Source organism: Ovis canadensis, chromosome 11 (assembly GCF_042477335.2).
Source record: "Ovis canadensis isolate MfBH-ARS-UI-01 breed Bighorn chromosome 11, ARS-UI_OviCan_v2, whole genome shotgun sequence".
In the NCBI taxonomy this organism is placed as follows: Eukaryota; Metazoa; Chordata; class Mammalia; order Artiodactyla; family Bovidae; genus Ovis; species Ovis canadensis.
The window spans coordinates 19,882,652-19,900,741 of NC_091255.1; the positions used below are offsets into that span (position 1 = coordinate 19,882,652).

The window sequence follows — 18,090 nt, forward strand, 5'->3', positions numbered from 1 at the left end:
TTCTTTATTAGTATTTGTCTATCAAAAGTGTAATTATTATGTATCTTGTTGTGATTCTGTTTGAATTCATCTCTTTGGAGTTCCTTGGACTTTTTGGATGCTTATTTTTAATTATTTATTTTTATCAAATTGGGAAAATCTTCAGCCATCATTTTCAAATATTCTCTCTACACCTTTCTTTCTCTTCTCTTACAGGGATCCTCACAATGTGTGTATTGGTCCATTTGATTGTGTCCTACAGGTCCTTTAGACTCTCTTCACTTTTCTTCAATCTTTTTTCTTTCTATTCCTCAAACTCAATCATTTACATTGTCCAATCTTCAAGTTTCAAATCCTGAAAGATGATGCTGTGAAAATGCTGCACTCAATATGCCAGCAAATTTGGAAAACTCAGCAGTGGCCACAGGACTGGAAAAGGTCTGTTTTCATTCCAATCCCAAAGAAAGGCAATGCCAAAGAATGCTCAAACTACCACACAATTGCACTCATCTCACAAGCTAGTAAAGTAATGCTCAAAATTCTCCAAGCCAGGTTCAACAGTTCGTGAACCATGAACTTCCAGATGTTCAAGCTGGTTTTAGAAAAGGCAGAGGAACCAGAGATCAAATTGCCAACATCCGCTGGATCATGGAAAAAGCAAGAGAGTTCCAGAAAATCATTTATTTCTGCTTTATTGACTATGCCAAAGCCTTTGACTGTGTGGATCACAATAAACGGTGGAAAATTCTGAAAGAGATGGGAATACCAGACCACCTGACCTGCCTCTTTAGAAACCTACATGCAGGTCAGGAAGCAACAGTTAGAACTGCACATGGAACAGCAGACTGGTTCCAAATAGGAAAAGGAGTACATCAAGGCTGTCTATTGTCACCCTGCTTATTTAACTTCTATGCAGAGTACATCATGAGAAACGCTGGACTGGAAGAAACACAAGCTGGAATCAAGATTGCCGGGAGAAATATCAATATCCTCAGATATGCAGATGACACCACCCTTATGGCAAAAAGTGAAGAGAAACTAAAAAGCCTCTTGATGAAAGTGAAAGTGGAGAGTGGAAAAGTTGGCTTAGAGCTCATCATTCAGAAAACTAAGATCATGGCAGTTGGTCCCATCACTTCATGTGAAAGAGATGGGGAAATAGTGGAAACAGTGTCAGGCTTTATTTTTTGGGGCTCCAAAATCACTGCAGATGGTGATTGAAGCCATGAAATTAAAAGACACTTACTCCTTGGGAGGAAAGTTATGACCAGCCTAGATAGCATATTCAAAAGCAGAGACATTACTTTGCCAACAAAGGTCCGTCTAGTCAAGGCTATGGTTTTTCCTGTGGTCATGTATGGATGTGAGAGTTGGACTGTGAAGAAAGCTGAGAGCCAAAGAATTGATGCTTTTGAAGTGTGGTGTTGGAGAAGACTCTTGAGAGTCCCTTGGACTGCAAGGAGATCCAACCAGTCCATTCTAAAGGAGATTAGTCCTGGGTGTTCACTGGAAGGACTGATGCTGAAGCTGAAACTCCAATACTTTGCCCATCTCATATGAAGAGTTGACTCACTGGAAAAGACCCTGATGCTGGGAGGGATTGGGGGCAGGAGGAGAAGGGGATGACAGAGGATGAGATTGGTGGATGGTATCACCGACTCGATGGATGTGAGTTTGAGTGAACTCTGGGAGTTGGTGATGGACAGGGAGGCCTGGAGTGCTGCAATTCATGGAGTCACAAAGAGTCAGACAATACTGAGTGACTGAACTGAACTGACCTTCAAGTTTATTGATTTTTTCTTTTGCTGGCTCAAATCTGCCATTGAATCCCTCTAATGAATTCTTAATTTCATTCATTGTTCTTTTCAGTTCCAGAATTTCTTTTTGGTTTCTTTCTAGATTTTCCTATTTCTTAATTGATAGTCCCATTTTTTGGATACATTGTTTTCTTGACTCTCTCCACATCTTCCTTTAGTCCTTTGAGCATCTTTAAAGGAGATTTTTGTTTGTTTGTTTAATTTTTTTGACAACTCTGCATGGCTTGTGAGATCTTAGTTGCCCAAGCAGGGACTGAAGCTGAGCCCCTTGCAGTGGAAGTATGGAGTCCTAACCACTGGACCTCCAGGAAAGTCCCTTAAAGTCTTTATCTAGTAGATCCACTATCATGTCTTTTTCAGGTGCAGTTTCTATTGATTTATTTTTTTAATTGAATGGATCCTACTTTCATGTTTCTTTGTATCTTGTAGATTTTTGTTCAGTACTGGGCAGGTGACTTGAATAATGTGGTAGCTCTGGAAATCAGATTCTCCTATTTCCCAAGAATTTGAAGAGTTTTGTTTTTGTTTATTATTATTATCATTAGTAGTAGTAGTATCTTGTGCCAAGGATTAACCTGAGGTGTAAACTTTGAGTTCTTTTCGGGTCTTTTCTGAGCCTGTACTTTTCCCTGGCCAGGCACGATGACTTTCTGATTTTCTTCACTCACCAAAAGGGAAAGGAAAAATGAAGGGAATATAAAAATGTACCAACCTTTTAAATTCCCTGAGGTCACTTCGGATAAGGGGATGGAGGTTGCAACAATTGGGGGAGGTACAACAGTGGGCACCCATCTCTTGGTCTGCACCTCCGAGTTTAGAACCAGTAATCAACAATCAGAGCACAGATCCCTGATATTTTATGGACAGAGATCTCTCTGCTACCTTGGTTCCTGTGAGCTACATTGCAAGCTGTTCCTGGAATCTGCTCACAACTATCTGCCTCTGAACTGAGAGGTGGGGAGATGGATAAAAACTACTGTGCTAAGAGCTGAAATTGATCAAGATTAACCACAATTTACCATCTAAACCTTCCATTGGGATTGCAAGACTTCAGGAGAGTCTAGAGTTCCAAAATGGTTACATCAAACAGATTCCACCAGTATAATTGGTTTAAAAGGGAGAAAGAATCCTTGTGCTTCTTCACCATCTTTTCAGAATCCTCTCCATGAGTGTCTTTAAATTCTTGATTTACTTTAAATAATTCCCCCAAACAGGGAAATACATTTATGACAATGCACTTATGTATATTAGTTATGCAAGAAACCTGAGGCTGATTTCAATACACAGATTCAAATAACAAACCATAAAGCAATGTTTAAGCCCTATATCAAACACTGGCAAATAAATGTACAGTTGTATGTTTTAGATTAAAATAATATGTGAAATAGTGTAATTTTGTTTGTGATTACCCAATTTAATCACTTTTCAGTTAACTACTAACTGATTGGAGACCCAGGTTTGATTCCTGGATCAGGAAGTTCCCCTGGAGAGGGAAATGACAACCCACTGCAGTATTCTTGCCTGGAGAATCCCATGGACAGAGGAGCCTTGCAGGCCACAGTCCACGGGGTTGCAAGAGTCAGACACAACTTAGCAACTAAACCACCACCAAATCCCAGGTCCCACGCACAAGACATTAATTAAAAGAGTTTCTACTGTATTCTGGATAATCTGTAACTTATATCCTCTAAGTCCCATAGATGCATTTCATGCCAGCCTTACTTGACCTCTTGGCAATATCTGGCACTATTGACATATGTTATTATTTTTTTTAACACTGTCTTTCTTTGGTCTCCATGTTACCACATTCTCCTGGTCTTCTTTCTCTCTTTCTTACTCCTCAGTTTTAGCAGGCATCTCCTCCTCTGCCCAGCTCTTAAACAGTATCTCAGGGGTTTTTCCAAGCTTTGTATTCTTTTCACTGTATACTTACCTTAAATGATCTGATTCATTCCTGTTGCTGATGCCTCACAAAGCTATAATTCCAAGTTCAGTCTCCATCTTGAGGCACGCACTTATATATCCAACTGTCTTCTTAATATCTTTACTTGAATACCCCTCTGGTACCTCAAGGATAGTATATTCAAAATGGACTAATCACTTCTCCCCCAATGAATGATTAGAGCTGATTCTTCAGTATCCCCAACTCAGTGAGTGGCACCATCACACCTTTGTTTTCAAACCAACAACCTAATAATTGTTCCTAACTCTTCCTGTTCTTATCTGTGATAGCCAATGAATCTGTTCCTTTTACCTTCTGAGTATTTCTCAAATCTATGTACCTCTCTTCATCTTTACTGCCATCATTCTTTCCTAATTTTTATAATAACCTACTAAATGTTCTTCCTACCTCCAGTCTCTCTTCCTACCATTTCACTCTGCAACTAAAGTTGCATTCGCATGCTTCAGTGTGGGTACAACTGAATTAGTAAGATGGCTTGTTAGGCTCTGTATGGTCCAGCCTCTACCAGTAGTCTTGCTATCCCCCAAACAGTCTAGCCATGCTGACATTTTTTTTCAGTTCCTACAACATCATGCTTCCTTGCCCTGAAGATTTTACATGCTATTTCCCTACCTGGAACACTTCTACTCATTTTTCAAATCTCAATTTTAAAGTCATATCCTCAGGAGAGTTAACCTTATCCCTAGACTAGCTTAGATCTTCCTGAAACATGTTCCTATTACTGTAATTACTTACTGTAATTACTTATTTAATATTTGTGTCCCTACTAAATGAAGTGTCTATAAGAATAGTGGCCTTATTTATCCTACTCACTGCTGGATCCATAATCCAGTGCCTAGTGATACTCAATAAATACTTGTTGAGTGAGTGAATGAGTAAACAAATTGGCAATAGTTAGCACTTGATAAACGTTCGTTGAATGAAACAGTCAAAAAATATACTACAACTTTATATTCAGAGCAGAATTGTCCTCAGTGAGCCCAGTGACATGGAAGATGTTATTCAAGTATCTGGAATTCTGGAGTTCTTTTTGAAATTGCCTTCAGAAATGTGATATATTCTTCTAAATACCCTAGATAGTGGCAAATATTAAATGTTTACCCTTTGAGGATGGATTTTATTTTGGAATTAGCAAAATCACTCAGAGCCAAGATGGGTAATCATGCTGGGTAACACTATCAGAGGTGAAAAATTAGGTGTGACTATAAATTAATGAGTCTGACTTTTTTGTACGGCTCATAAACTGGGTCTTAAGGCAGTTCCAAAAGAGAAGTTCCAAAAATGTTTTGAGCAATGGCAAGATTGTTAGAATATTTGTATAACTTCCCAAGGGAACTACTTTGCAGGGGGTACTGCTCATTCAGATGTATACAGTCAGGGATGTTTTGTTTCATTAAATAATTCTTATTTCCTTTAGACACAATTTCTACCTATGTATAAGTTTTACTCAGAGCTTCAGGGAGAGCATGATATAGTAGATAGAGCCCAGAAATGTGAAGTCCATGTTACTTATCATCACCGTTATTGTGAACATTTAATAATGAGCAAAGCAATTACAAATTAATCATCACTATAATTTGGCCACATAGCACTGCAAAGTAAAGCTGCTTTAGCCCACCTACTTTAAATACCTCTCCCAGCTTAAAAAAAAAGTTATGAAATGTAGGGTAATCCTTTGCCAAATAAGATAGCTCTCAAGGGTACCAACCACTGTGAGATTTGGTTGGCTCAGTTTATTGAAGCTAATGAGTGAGACCAACTGCCACAGATGGTGCCTTCAGACTCTGGTCAGACATCTCAAAAATATGTATTATTGGTCACAAGGGAAATTATAGGCAAGAACAGAACTACAGAAATAAATCTATCTTCCCTATTAAAAGCAAAAATAATAGAACTCTCTTAGATCTCCCACTACATACCAGAAACTATGCTAAATTAGGCCCTTAATATATAAGTATTTTTTTTAATTTCAGAAATCAAAGCTAAGAGAAGTTAATTAATTTGTCCATTATCATACATCTAGCAAGTAGAAGAGTTAGACTGAGAACCTGTGATCTGTATAATTCCAAAGACCCAGTTCTTTCCACTTTACTCATCATATGCAAAGTTGGTACATTTTAAATCCCACCTTTATCACTCTAATTCTTTTTGTGGCCCATCTTCTCACCAGTGCCTCAGTTTTCTGGTGACTCTCCTTGCTCCAAAATGAGTATTAAAATGTTTCTATTGAGTATATTTTTCTCAACTTCTTACTATAAAGTTGAGTGTTTTCTGATTGTGGTCTCAGGAACTGTCTTTGAAGAGTTATGCCTAACTTCTAACTTCATTGCTCCAAAAGTTGTTACTAAGGCTCAGATCCTGCCTATACGACCTGCCCTAAATAAACTAACTTTCCATGGTCTTTGCTTCCTATGGAATGCTAACGCACCAATCTTTCTTTGTGGGGAATTTTTCTTGCCACCTGACATTGAGTCTTCTATGGGAAATGGGAATGGTGGTTGATGGGACATTTCCAATTACTAAATCTGATGTCTACACCTCGTCCAAGCATAGACTCCAACTTGTTTGTTCACCTTGCTACTGTCAGCCTCCCACATAATACGTTGACTGTCATAAAGTTTTTGTCATATTTCCATCTTGATCATGCCATTATGTAGATGGAACCAAATTTATTTACCACTTTTAACTGGATGCCCTTAAAGAAAAGCATTTGTCTTGGGTAGATAGTATGACACATTATCTCTGTCTTCTAACTTAAAATTAGCAAAAAAAACTATGTTGCAAGAAGCTTTAGTCCCCAATGACAAGGAAACACGCACCTAAAGGAAATTAGAAAAGGATAGTAAAACTTTATGTCAAAAATTTAGCAATACATTCAAATATATACTAAACTATAAATAATTTTTTTTTACCTATTAACAAGCTAGTACACTTTAACTCCACGGTTTTGTATTTTTCCTTTTGTCTCTATCCCTGACTGATTTCATGGCATTTATTTTAAGAGTCTGTTTCTAGCTCCTGATAAATTTTAACTCTTCACCTGTCCTTCATTGTGATTTAATTATCATAAGCATCTCTTAAGTCACATCCATTCATAGAGCTCTTTTCTGGGTCTTAAAATAATGTTGAACCTTCTAAATCATGTTCTGTATTCTCAAAAGTCTTCTTGGATTATAATGGGAAGATTACAGATGTGAAAAATAATCTTACCTAAGACAAATATTTTTTGGTAAAGTGAAAGTAACTCAGTCATGTCTGACTCTTTGGGACCCATGGACTGTACAGTTCATGGAATTCTCCAGGCCAGAATACTGAAGTGGGTTCTCTTCTCCAGGGGATCTTCCCAACCCAGGTCTCCCTCATTGCTGGCGAATTCTTTACTAGCTTTACTACCAGGGAATCCCTAAATATTTTTTAAGGACAATCAAAAAGAATATGCAATGAAGCTAATTAATAGGGGTCTTGAAATTGCTGTTTTAGCAGGTCTCTCCATCCATATATTTATCCTCCTCTTGCTCAGAACAACCTATAGTAGTATTAGTCTGCTAATATTAATTTTACAAGAGTTAGCATCGGGAATTATTCTTACCAAATATACTAGGGAACTAAGTCACAGCAGACTTTTACAAGGTCTTGTGACAATCACAGAAATAATATTTAGATGACCTGACTTCTCCTTAGTTATTTACTAAAAATAAGTTGATTTCTAAGGAGGTCTAACTACATGTTCCTTTGTTATCTGTTGGCATACTGTATTATTACATGTTAGGATACTACTATATATGTTAGTATAGTTATGTATTAGTCTATGTATTTTCCCTCCTGCAAAGCTTTAAGTGTGAAAAATAAATTCCAGGGTGTGATAATAAGTGCTAAGAGAGTCAAGGGTTACTAAGAAGAAAACCAGAGAAGAGAAACATGCGCACGGTGTTGAAGCAAACTAGCAAAGATTTTCATAATTCTCTGACTCAGGGCCTTTCAGACTTTTAAAGCCACGATTCACATTAATAAATACATTTTATTTTAAGACTCAGAGTAGTTACCCTTGCTATGTGTAGTACACCTTTGATGCTATTTCTGTTTCATTTTAAAAAATTCTGATCAGAACCTAATAAATGGGCCAAAATTCATAGTTTGAAAATCACTGTTCTGGGCAACCAAGGAGTGCGTCAGGTAATGGTCATCAGTGCAGGGGTCATTTTGTAGCTGGGAAGCTCTCACCCTTGGAGATGGTGGTTAGCAAGATGCACAAAGATGTACAGATGAGAGCAGCGATTAACCAAAAGTTGATGGAAACTGGAAAAAGAGAGGGCTTCCCTGCTGGCGCTGCTGGTAAAAACAACCCACCTGCAATGTGGGAAACCTGGGTTCGATCCCTGGGTTGAGAAGATACCCTGGAGAAGGGAACAGAATGCCTCAAAGAGTTGCTAGAAGCCAAGTTAATTAATGTGGCTGAAAGGACACAGTTGAAGTCACACCATTAAGAGGTAACTCGAGGAAAAGGACTACAACATGTTACTGTTGATGACTGGGTGGCTCAAATCACACCCAAAGGCAGAACCAGGTACCTGACAGTGTAAAGGAGGAGCTCCTAGGAGAATAAGAACATTCCTTGCTTAGCAAGCCAGCCTTTAAGACTGAATTAGATTGTGTTGTTTTGTGGTTTTATTTCTGAAAGTAAAACTTACGATAAATTAGGAATCAATTTCCCAAAATAAAATCCTTTTTTTGGGTATGATGGTATACAGTTTTTGGCTTCCCTGGTGGCTCGGTGGTAAAGAATCTGCCTGCCGAGGAAGGAGACGCAAGAGACACAGGAGGATCCCTTGGAGGAGAAAATGGCAACCTGCTGCAATATTCTCGTCTGGGAAACCCCATGGAGAGAGGAGACTGGCAGGCTACAGTTTATGGGGTCACAAAAAAGTCAGACACCACTTACTGGCTAAACAACAACAAATATGTTTTCAGTAACAATGCATATGTTGTATTGATTTTTTTCCACTCAATGTGTTGTTTTAATAAATATCTCATGAATGAAGAAAAAAAAAAATCACTGCTTTAAGTTGTCCATATCTACCAAGGGGGAGAAGAAAAAGAGGAGGAGGAAGAGGAATTAGTTAATGATGACATAGGCTAATCGAAGTCAAATTTAGTAAGAGATATTTAATATGATCCTTTTTTCCCCTCACTAACAAATATGTACCTTTTCTTCCAAAGAAACTTGTGTGTGAAGTCGCTCAGTCGTGTTTGACTCTTTGGGACCCCATGGACTGTAGCCTACCAGGCTCCTCTGTCCATGGGATTTTCCAAGCAATAGTCCTGGAGTGGATTGCCATTTCCTTCTCCAGGGTATCTTCCCGACCCAGGAATCGAACCCAGGTCTCCCGCATTGTAGACAGACGCTTTACCATCTAAGCCACCAGGGAAGTCCAAAGAAACTTGGTATACTTGAATTCATATTTTACTTAACACTCACCTGGGAACGTAAAACATTGTGTTTACTAGTTATGGATCTTACAAGAAACATTTTTTTCTGAATTTTATACCCGATTTTAAAAACAAAAGATATGACACATGGTATTCTAATTCCATCTTTAAAAATTTCCAAGGGAAGTTATGTTTCATATTTTAAGAGTCCTGAGGTTTCTTGTTCTTATTTCAAGTGATTGTCCAAAAGCAAAGATGTATTTGCTTTTTTAAAAGATCAGCTAGTGTGAATTTTGAATATCAGGTTTCTGCTTTCACAGATAAATCATTTGTATCAAATTCATCTGTTTCTTCTTCCATCACAAGTGGATTGCAGCTGGCTGCTTTAAAATCCAGAATTTGGATTCTATTAACAGCTCTGGTGTAAGTTGCCTCTCTGGTGTCTGGGCTTCTTCAGTGCTGCACACACTGAACATGGCTTTAGCACAATTACTTAAAGCTCCTTCAATTAGAAATTGCAAGACAGTTGTCATCAAATTTATGTAACATGGATCAGTCAAGCATCTGGAGGAATTTGTATGTGCAACAGATTAAAAACCTACAATACTTTCTCATCTTGAAATATATTATTGATTTTATAGCTAATGGAAAAATCAGCAGTGTTTCCCTTTTCCTGGTTTTGAAAATACATATACATCAAACCCAATCTCAAAGTATATGTTTGTTTTTTTTTTAATTGCAGTTAGGAAGTACATAATCTAGCTTTTCTTTTATCAGAGTGAAATGTTAGCATTACTTTTAAGACATGAAATAGAAAAATCACAAGAAATTGATAATTTTTGTATAAAGTAGCCTAGTTGCTAAGCATAATGAATTTTTCCATCTGGAGAGCCCATTTAAAACTTCACTCCACTTCTAAGCAATATTGTGTCATATAGTAGAGTAGACGGTATAAAAGGCCAGGGATTTGGACTTAGCATATCAATTAGTTGATAATGTAGATTTGGGTGATATGCTTATCCTTTCTAGCCCTTGGTTTCCTAATTTTTAATTTATTTTTAAGATTTTTAAAAATGTGGACCATTTTTGAAGTCTTTATTGAATTTATTACAATATAGTTTCTGCTTTATGCTTTGATTTTTTGGCCATGAGGCATGTGAGATCTTAGCTCCCTGACCAGGGATCAAACCCGCACCCCCTGCATTGGAAGGTGCATTCTTTTTGTTTTCTTTTAGTTTTACTTATTTATTTCTATTTTTGGCTGCGCTGGGCCTTTATTGCTGCATGCAGGCTTTCTCTAGTTGTGGTACATGGGCTTCTCACTGAAGTGGCTTCTCTCATGGAGCATGGGCTCTAGGAGCGTAGGCTACTAGGCTTCAGTAGCTGTGGTTCTTGGGCTTAGTTGCCTAGCAATATGAGGAATCTTCCCGGAGCAGGAATTGAACCCATGTCCCCACATTTCAAGGCAGATTCTTAACCACTGGACCTCCAGGGAAGTCACCTAATTTTAAAAAATGAAGATATTAACCGCATGGTTTCTAACTTCCATGGGAATAGTGAGGGTTGAGATAACTGAGTCTACAAATATTAACAAATTATCCACTTTTTTCTTTCTGCATTAATTAATGGGTACACCTCATAATCTAGATAGGAAATAAAGCAGTATTTTTGCTTGAATGTTTGAGAGTTTAATAATCCTTAAAAAAAAAAAATCTCTGACCCCACTTAGGAACAACAACAAAAAAAGAGGTTTCTGAAAGTCTGTCCTGGTTATCTAGGCAAAGCTTGTGATGACTAGAGTAAAAGAATAAATCCTATAGGAAAACACATTAGCAAAGACTGAAGTGAATAATAAGATGAAACAGTGTGCTCATCCACCCATGTCAGTGAGAAAAGGCAATGTGTTTTTGTACAATTGAATTGAACGAAAATTACACTAACATATGAATCCTAGGGCTACCCGAGAGAGAATGGTGACCATCTGGGGTGAAGAAGTTTCTTCTTCATGTAATCACAGTGATGACATCATCCACAAACGGCAGAACACAGTGAAGTCTTTATCTTTCATTCCACAAGGTGGTGTGTTTTATGTATAAACTATTCGGGTCGTGTTTTTATTCTGAATCTAATGATGTGCTTTTTAAATGGTTTTCTTATTTTTGCCTTGTTAGTACATCACTTAGTATCTTGCCTCTGGGTCTAACAAATTGCCTGATGCTGATCTAGGTGCACGTACTAGTTCCCAAATTGATAACACATGCCAAGATTTTCTGTCTTGCCCTCAATAAACATACTCCTGGGGGTGTTCTTGACCCTGATCTCAATGAAAACTCCGACTGTGTTCCCACTCTGCAAGAAGATAAGTTTCCATGTGCTTTCCCCTCTGTGGATATGACTTTAAAAATCAAATATACTTTCGGGAAATAATATGACTCTTTTCTTAGAAATATTATTTGCATATAGTATAGGACTGAATGAGGTTTGTGAAATAATATTAGAAGTTATTTAAAACAAAAGCTGAAGAATTGTTGGCAATAAACCTCACCAACTTTAACCTAAAAATCTACCTTGTTGTTGTTGTTTAGTTGGTAAGTCATAGCTGACTCTTGCAACTCATGGACTGTAGCCCACCAGGCTCCTCTGTCCATGAGATTTCCCAGGCAAGAGTACTGGAATGGGTTGCCATTTTCTTCTCCAGAAGATCTTCCAGACCCAGTGATTGAACCCAGGTGTCTTGCATTGACAGGCGGATTCTTTACCACTGAGCCACCAGGGAAGCCCAAGAATCTACTCAGAACCTGCCAAACACGTAGGATTCTGCTTTTCTTCTTTTCCATAATGACTTCTTCAACCAAACTCCCTCTGAAAAACTGACTCTCAAAAGAGTCTAAGATTAGTTTCAAGGAGTCTAGGTTAAAAGTGTTTTCCGATTCTTTGTGTTTGTCTCCTAGATTTTTGTTTCAGATACCTCTGCAAACTGAACGTCAGTGGGTAAGGTAAGATACGAACTTATTCACACACTGCAATGTATATTTAGAGTGCATTCACCATTAATTAACTCATTCATTCATTCTCTCACTCATTTGCCAAATATTTATTAAATGCCTTCATCGTTCCAAGAATTATGCATTAAAACTAAGGGTACAAAACAACAAACTCTAAGAATAATATTATAGTAATGACAGCATTAAACCTAGTAATATTCAGCAAGTTGAATGAAACAATAACTTTATTTTAATATCAAAGGTTTTCCCTCCATTTTTCATTATTGATTTGAAATCATTGTTTCAATTATTTTCTGGTTTCCTGTCTTCAGCATAGTTTAAGCTAAGAATTATTTATGGTTTAAACACCACAACTTGCCAAAAAAAAAAAAAGGATCAGAAAATGCATTTAAACTTTTTATGAGTTTTAACTGACTCCTAATTGTTATTCCACTTTAATGTTTGCTTTAAAATAATTTTATAATCTTATCCTTGGGTCCTAGAATACTAGAAAAATGGAAGGAAATGTTCTCTGACAGCAGATCTATGGGGATTGAATCTTAGATGTTATTTATTTAGAGAAGATTATAATAGTAATGAGCTCAGAGATCAGGAGACAGTGTACACTACAAAAGCAAATATACTTATTAATAGGATACATAATAGAAGGTTTAACTGTGTATACAACAGAAATGAATAGTCACTTTCCACCCTGGGAGCGGCTGGTTGTCTTCTTAAAGAGTGTCCTTGTTCAAAAGTAAAGCAAAACTAGTGATCAAATGCTTTCCTTACTAGAGATTAGCTCAAGTGTTTACCTTTGACAGTCTTTCTACTCGGGGCATAAAAAATGGCGTGTTAAAATGAAAAAACATTCTGTATACTGAGAGAAAACGATGCTATTTAATGGCAAGATAATTCTTATTCAAACCAAAAATGTTTTTTTTTCTTTCACTCAAATTGAGTCATCAGAATGTTCAGTATTAAGCTTAAGCCGATAAAAGGAAGAAAGAATAAAATATTCAGAAGTTCAACATGTCCATACTTACACAGTTTCAAGCTAGAAAGGGTTGGTTAATTATCTGCTGCAATATTTAGTGCTGTCTATTTCTGAAGTGCTGTGCAAAGACCAACAAATTGGTTCTAAAAATTCTATAAAGTTTGCTAGGGTTGTCCTTGAGATTTCTAAAGCAAAGAGAAAAGAGATTATTTTAGTGGGTGTACTCTGGGTTGAGGGGACTAGAGCATGTTTAAGACACCCTTAAAATTAACTGTTTTGAAAGTAAGGTATGCCCTTCTGCAACATTTAGCGAGTCTTCAAGATTGTAAATGATGATTACCAAAATAGACAATAAATGCTAGGAATCAGCGTAGAGGAAACCAGATCTATAGTTGATCTTAGAGCAAAGAGTTATGCTACTCTTTAGGAACAGGAGGAATTAATATACCACAATTTTGTCTTATGCCCTAACTACTTCAGTAGTTAGATTGAAAGCAAGGAAGGTAGTTGTGCTTCCTCAGTTAACTCTGCACACATATGGAACATACTACCCTTGCACTCAAAGGCAGTTACTCTAGCATCTAATAAGGGTGCAGCCATGCCTGTCAGATTTTTCCAAAACAAGGCTCAGTAAAAGCTATCCCTTCCCCAGGAGCAGATCTTCAAAATTAGAAAAGTGATCAGAAATTTGGAGGAAAAAAAAAAGTTGGGGCAACACTGTGTCAGTTTCTATATGAACTCCCTCCACCCACTGCCTTTTTAAAAAATAAATTAACTCATCATGAGATTTTCAAATGCATTCTTTTAACATATGGTAAGAGTGTAAACATACTGGATTTATTTCAGGGGGAAAGTAACCTGATCGATTCAAACAGTACCTCGGAATTTATTCAGTCATGTCAAAAGTCACAACTTCTTTTTATCACTTTGGATTCACAAAATTGCATCAGGGGAAGATATATGCTTGAGTGTGATTGCTCCCAGACATGCATTTTTCCCTCCATCAGGGATCTGAAATACTAAAAAAAGCCAACTTGTATTGGTGTGGGTTTTAGTGGCATCCATCCAGAATGATTTCCTACTGAATGCTATGCCAAACCTGTGAAATAATAAGGATATATCATGACACCAGTAATTTTCTCTCCGGCATCTAAAACTCAGATCCTTCTGTTGATAGAACTGTTCTCCCTTGAGTTGCTTCTGCTAGGTGAGGGGAGAAGTACTGAGCAGGCAAGTATGGGAGTGAACCTGGGAAAAATCAAAAGAATGTGAGAAATTGCTTAATAATAGAAGGGTTCTAATAACAGAGATAATGGTATTCTTACACTTTGAAATGAGCAATGCGAAATTCAAAACTCAGTTTAATTGAATGTAGAAAAAGTATGCTGCGTGCTCAGTCCTGTCCAGCTCTCTGCGACCCTATGGACACAGCCCGCCAGGCTCATCCGTCCATGGAATTTCCCAGGCAAGAATACTGGAATGGGTTGCCATTTCCTCCTCCGGGGCGGGGGGGCGGGGATCTTCCCGGTCAGGGATCGAACCCGTGTCCCCTGCATTGGCAAGGCGGATTCTTTACCACTGAGCCACCTAAACTAAGGTGAAAATATCTCCTGGAATAAAGTCAAGTACTGCCAAGGATTGAGTCTTCATTCCTTCTCACTTGGACGAGTCCCTCCTCTTGCACATGTGTCTTCACGCTGATAGGCAGCAGGAGACACAGTTGCTCTGTTTTCTTCCCAACCTGAGAGGCCTGAGGATGAAGTCAGAGATCATCTGCTTGTGAATATGGGGAAAAGAACCCATTTTTACTGCAAGGATTTAATGTGACATTGATGGTAAGTGACGTGATCACTGAAAACACATGCCATCTGGAGTCTTGCTGATTGATGTGCAAACCTCTGACAGCAGAAACCCACGTTGTCAGTTTGCTTTCCCGGTTGTCTTCCTGAGGTCTAGTCAGGAAAGGATCCTCTTCATTTCAAATGTTGGGGCATGAATCACGCTGACAAGAGAAATAAAAGGGCCTTCTAACTGGCCTTATTATTCCAAAGTGTAAGCAACAGGGGGAATTTTTCTAAAGGTGAGACTCAGGACTTTTGAAATCCCCTTTAACCAATTCTCTTAGAATGAATAACATCACTAGAACCTGTTTCCTTGTTTAAAATAATGTTTGATTGTCCTTTTCGACGTGTAGCTATTACCTTGAAAGTGTTTGCTGTTCTTCCGGTTCTCTATGTGACAACTTTGATTAACTCGTGCATTTTTGCGAAATGAAGAATTATGGCCCCTCATGCCTTTGTGTGAGTGCAGATACTGCAAAGAGAAAGCAGGACTTTAACATGTGCAGCAAGAGAGGGACTGACTTCAATTAGGAAACCTCTCAGGAAGCAGCCAGGAGCCTCTCCACCTGAACTCAGTTTGGGAGACAAGTGAGGTTTGGTTTTAATTGGTGCGGTCTGACCAAGCAAATCAAAAGAATGATGTATTTATAAGCTCTGGAGTGAATGGTATTCTTTAGAATCTCAAAAAACTATTTATTATGATAAATACTAATCGTACGTGATTCTGTAAAGAAAAGCACTTGGCAACAACATGTGAAATGATGGTATTGGATAATGCGATGTAGTGGAAAGTCATCTGAACCCAAAGCCTATAAATACTTCATTCCAAAGGCAGATTATAATTTTATTTTTTGAATTGGTTTTTCATTGGTTGGCTCATTTTATGTTTATTTTAATAACAGCACCTATTAAAGGTTTTCTACTATAAAAACCATACATATTTTTCATTTAAAAATTGGATAATATAAGCAAAACCACCCATAGTTTTACTACTGAAAGGCAATCAATGTATGTTTCTATCCACAAGTTTTTATATTTTTAAATATATACCACATATAAAATTTTGTATTCTGCTTTTAAAACTTACTATATCACATATTTTGCATTAAATTCCAAATTTTCTTTTATTAGCTACAATGACAATTGTCAATTGAAAATACTATCATGTTTGCCATTTCTTCTCATGATAAATAAGGCTGCAATGAACCTTTCTCTGCAAAGCTGTGTTTCTGGATCATGGTTTATATAATTAGTTTCCAGATATAGATTTATTAGTTTAAACTATAAAAAATTTCAAAGGCCTTTGATAGAAACTGTGAAACTGTTTTCCAGAATGACTGTTTCCCTACACTCTCTCTAGCAGAGTGTGATATTATTCGTTTTCATGGTTCATTCAAATGACTAATTTTTTTTTTTAACCCTCTTGGGATTTTTGTGAGGCACAGTGGAATTTGGAAAGAGATGTGATTGTTTCCTGGCTCCTTCCTTAACCCTTCTAATCTCTCCTTGTGCAATTTTCTTTATCGTGAGATGAATTACAAAATATCTCACCAAACTGTTTGTGTATATTTTATACAAAAAATAAAAATAAATGGAAAATAACTCATAATTTAAAAATATTCCTTAAATGCCTACTATACATGAGATTATTTTACATACAAGTATTTTTTTTTAAACTGGGAACACCTAACAAATTTTAATTTTCCCTAGATGATAGTAGTTTAGGGAATGAGAAGATGAAAATTTGGGGTTAGAGAATCAAGAGAACCACTTTCTGTTCTACTCTTTCACTAACTTGCTACATGACCTTGCACAAATTACTTAACCTCTTTGGGTCTTTGTTTCTTCATCTAGGAAGGCAGTGGATTTAACCAGATTATCTCTAAAGTGCTTTCTGACTCTTAAGATTCTTTGATGCTATCAAAACCATTTTTCCAGAAAATAATGACCCTCCTGACTATTCCTCCTTCCAAAATCCAAGTGGAGAACGTCTGAAATATTATTTCCAAAAACTTTTAGTGAGTTCAAAACTAGATGTTTGTACTGGGGTAACTTTCACGTTCCTATCCAAATTTACTTTAAAGAAATATCATAATGAGATATCATCATAACCTTTGCTTGATCCTTTTGTCAGTTAAACAAAAACAGATGAAAGTGACAACAAAGAATCCTTTAAAAATATAAGTATACTGCACAATGTGCCAAATGATGCCCTACGTTTTATCGTGTAATGGTGGGTTTCAGTGGAATTTCACACAGGTCTCTCAGATTATAATTTGGGAATGAAGACTGTAGCACAGTAAATATTCTGTCTCATAGATAGCAACACCTTATCTGGGCTGCAGTGAACATTTAGTTTGTTTATTTCACTTTTGTATACACTCTTAAATATGATGCTAACAAGGAAGAAACCACTTATTTCCTAGCAGGATTTTCTTACAGAACACTTAGTTCGATTTTTAAAAAATAACAGCTTTATTGAGATATAATTTACGTATCATAAAATTCACCCTTGAAAGTGTATAATTCAGTGGTTTTTAGTATATTTACAGAGTTGTAAAACCATCACCATAAATGTGTTTTTAAAACAAAATGAAAGTGTGTGGACAGTACACCAATTGCTTCCTTCTGTTTATTGGATTTGGTATTATGTGTAGTTTTTTTTTTTTCACTCAAGACATGGTTCAATTGCAAGAATTTAAACTATTCAGAGTTAATGAAATAATTGCTGTGTTATGGGCACATTTTTTATTTAATTTGAAATCCACCATCTACCAAATCCTACTTGGAAATCTTTTGTTTACATAATATAGAAAAATTGCCAGGGCATGTGTTTGATGGTTTTGCAATATGATGAAAGGTGAATAAGAGACTGAGGAGAATTCACGTTTCTCAATGTATTTGAAATATTCAGAGTCAATCAAAACTTTTTGCTCCCTCTGTTGACTTAGAATTCTAGTGGATGATTAAACATGTAGCCCAGAGGGTGATTGGGGGGACTTCTGAAGGTGAGAGAGGGACGATCTGGTCTTTTCAAGCCATGAAAAATAAAACCAAAATCCTGCTTACGTTTTGAGAAAGC

The 18,090-nt window shown here is 37.0% G+C and overlaps 1 pseudogene; it reads left to right on the top strand.

Annotated features, from left to right (window-relative positions):
* The first annotated feature begins 7,988 nt into the window (after positions 1-7,988).
* LOC138414625 (transcription and mRNA export factor ENY2-like) lies at positions 7,989-8,394 on the top strand (annotated as a pseudogene).
* Positions 8,395-18,090: the final 9,696 nt, after the last annotated feature.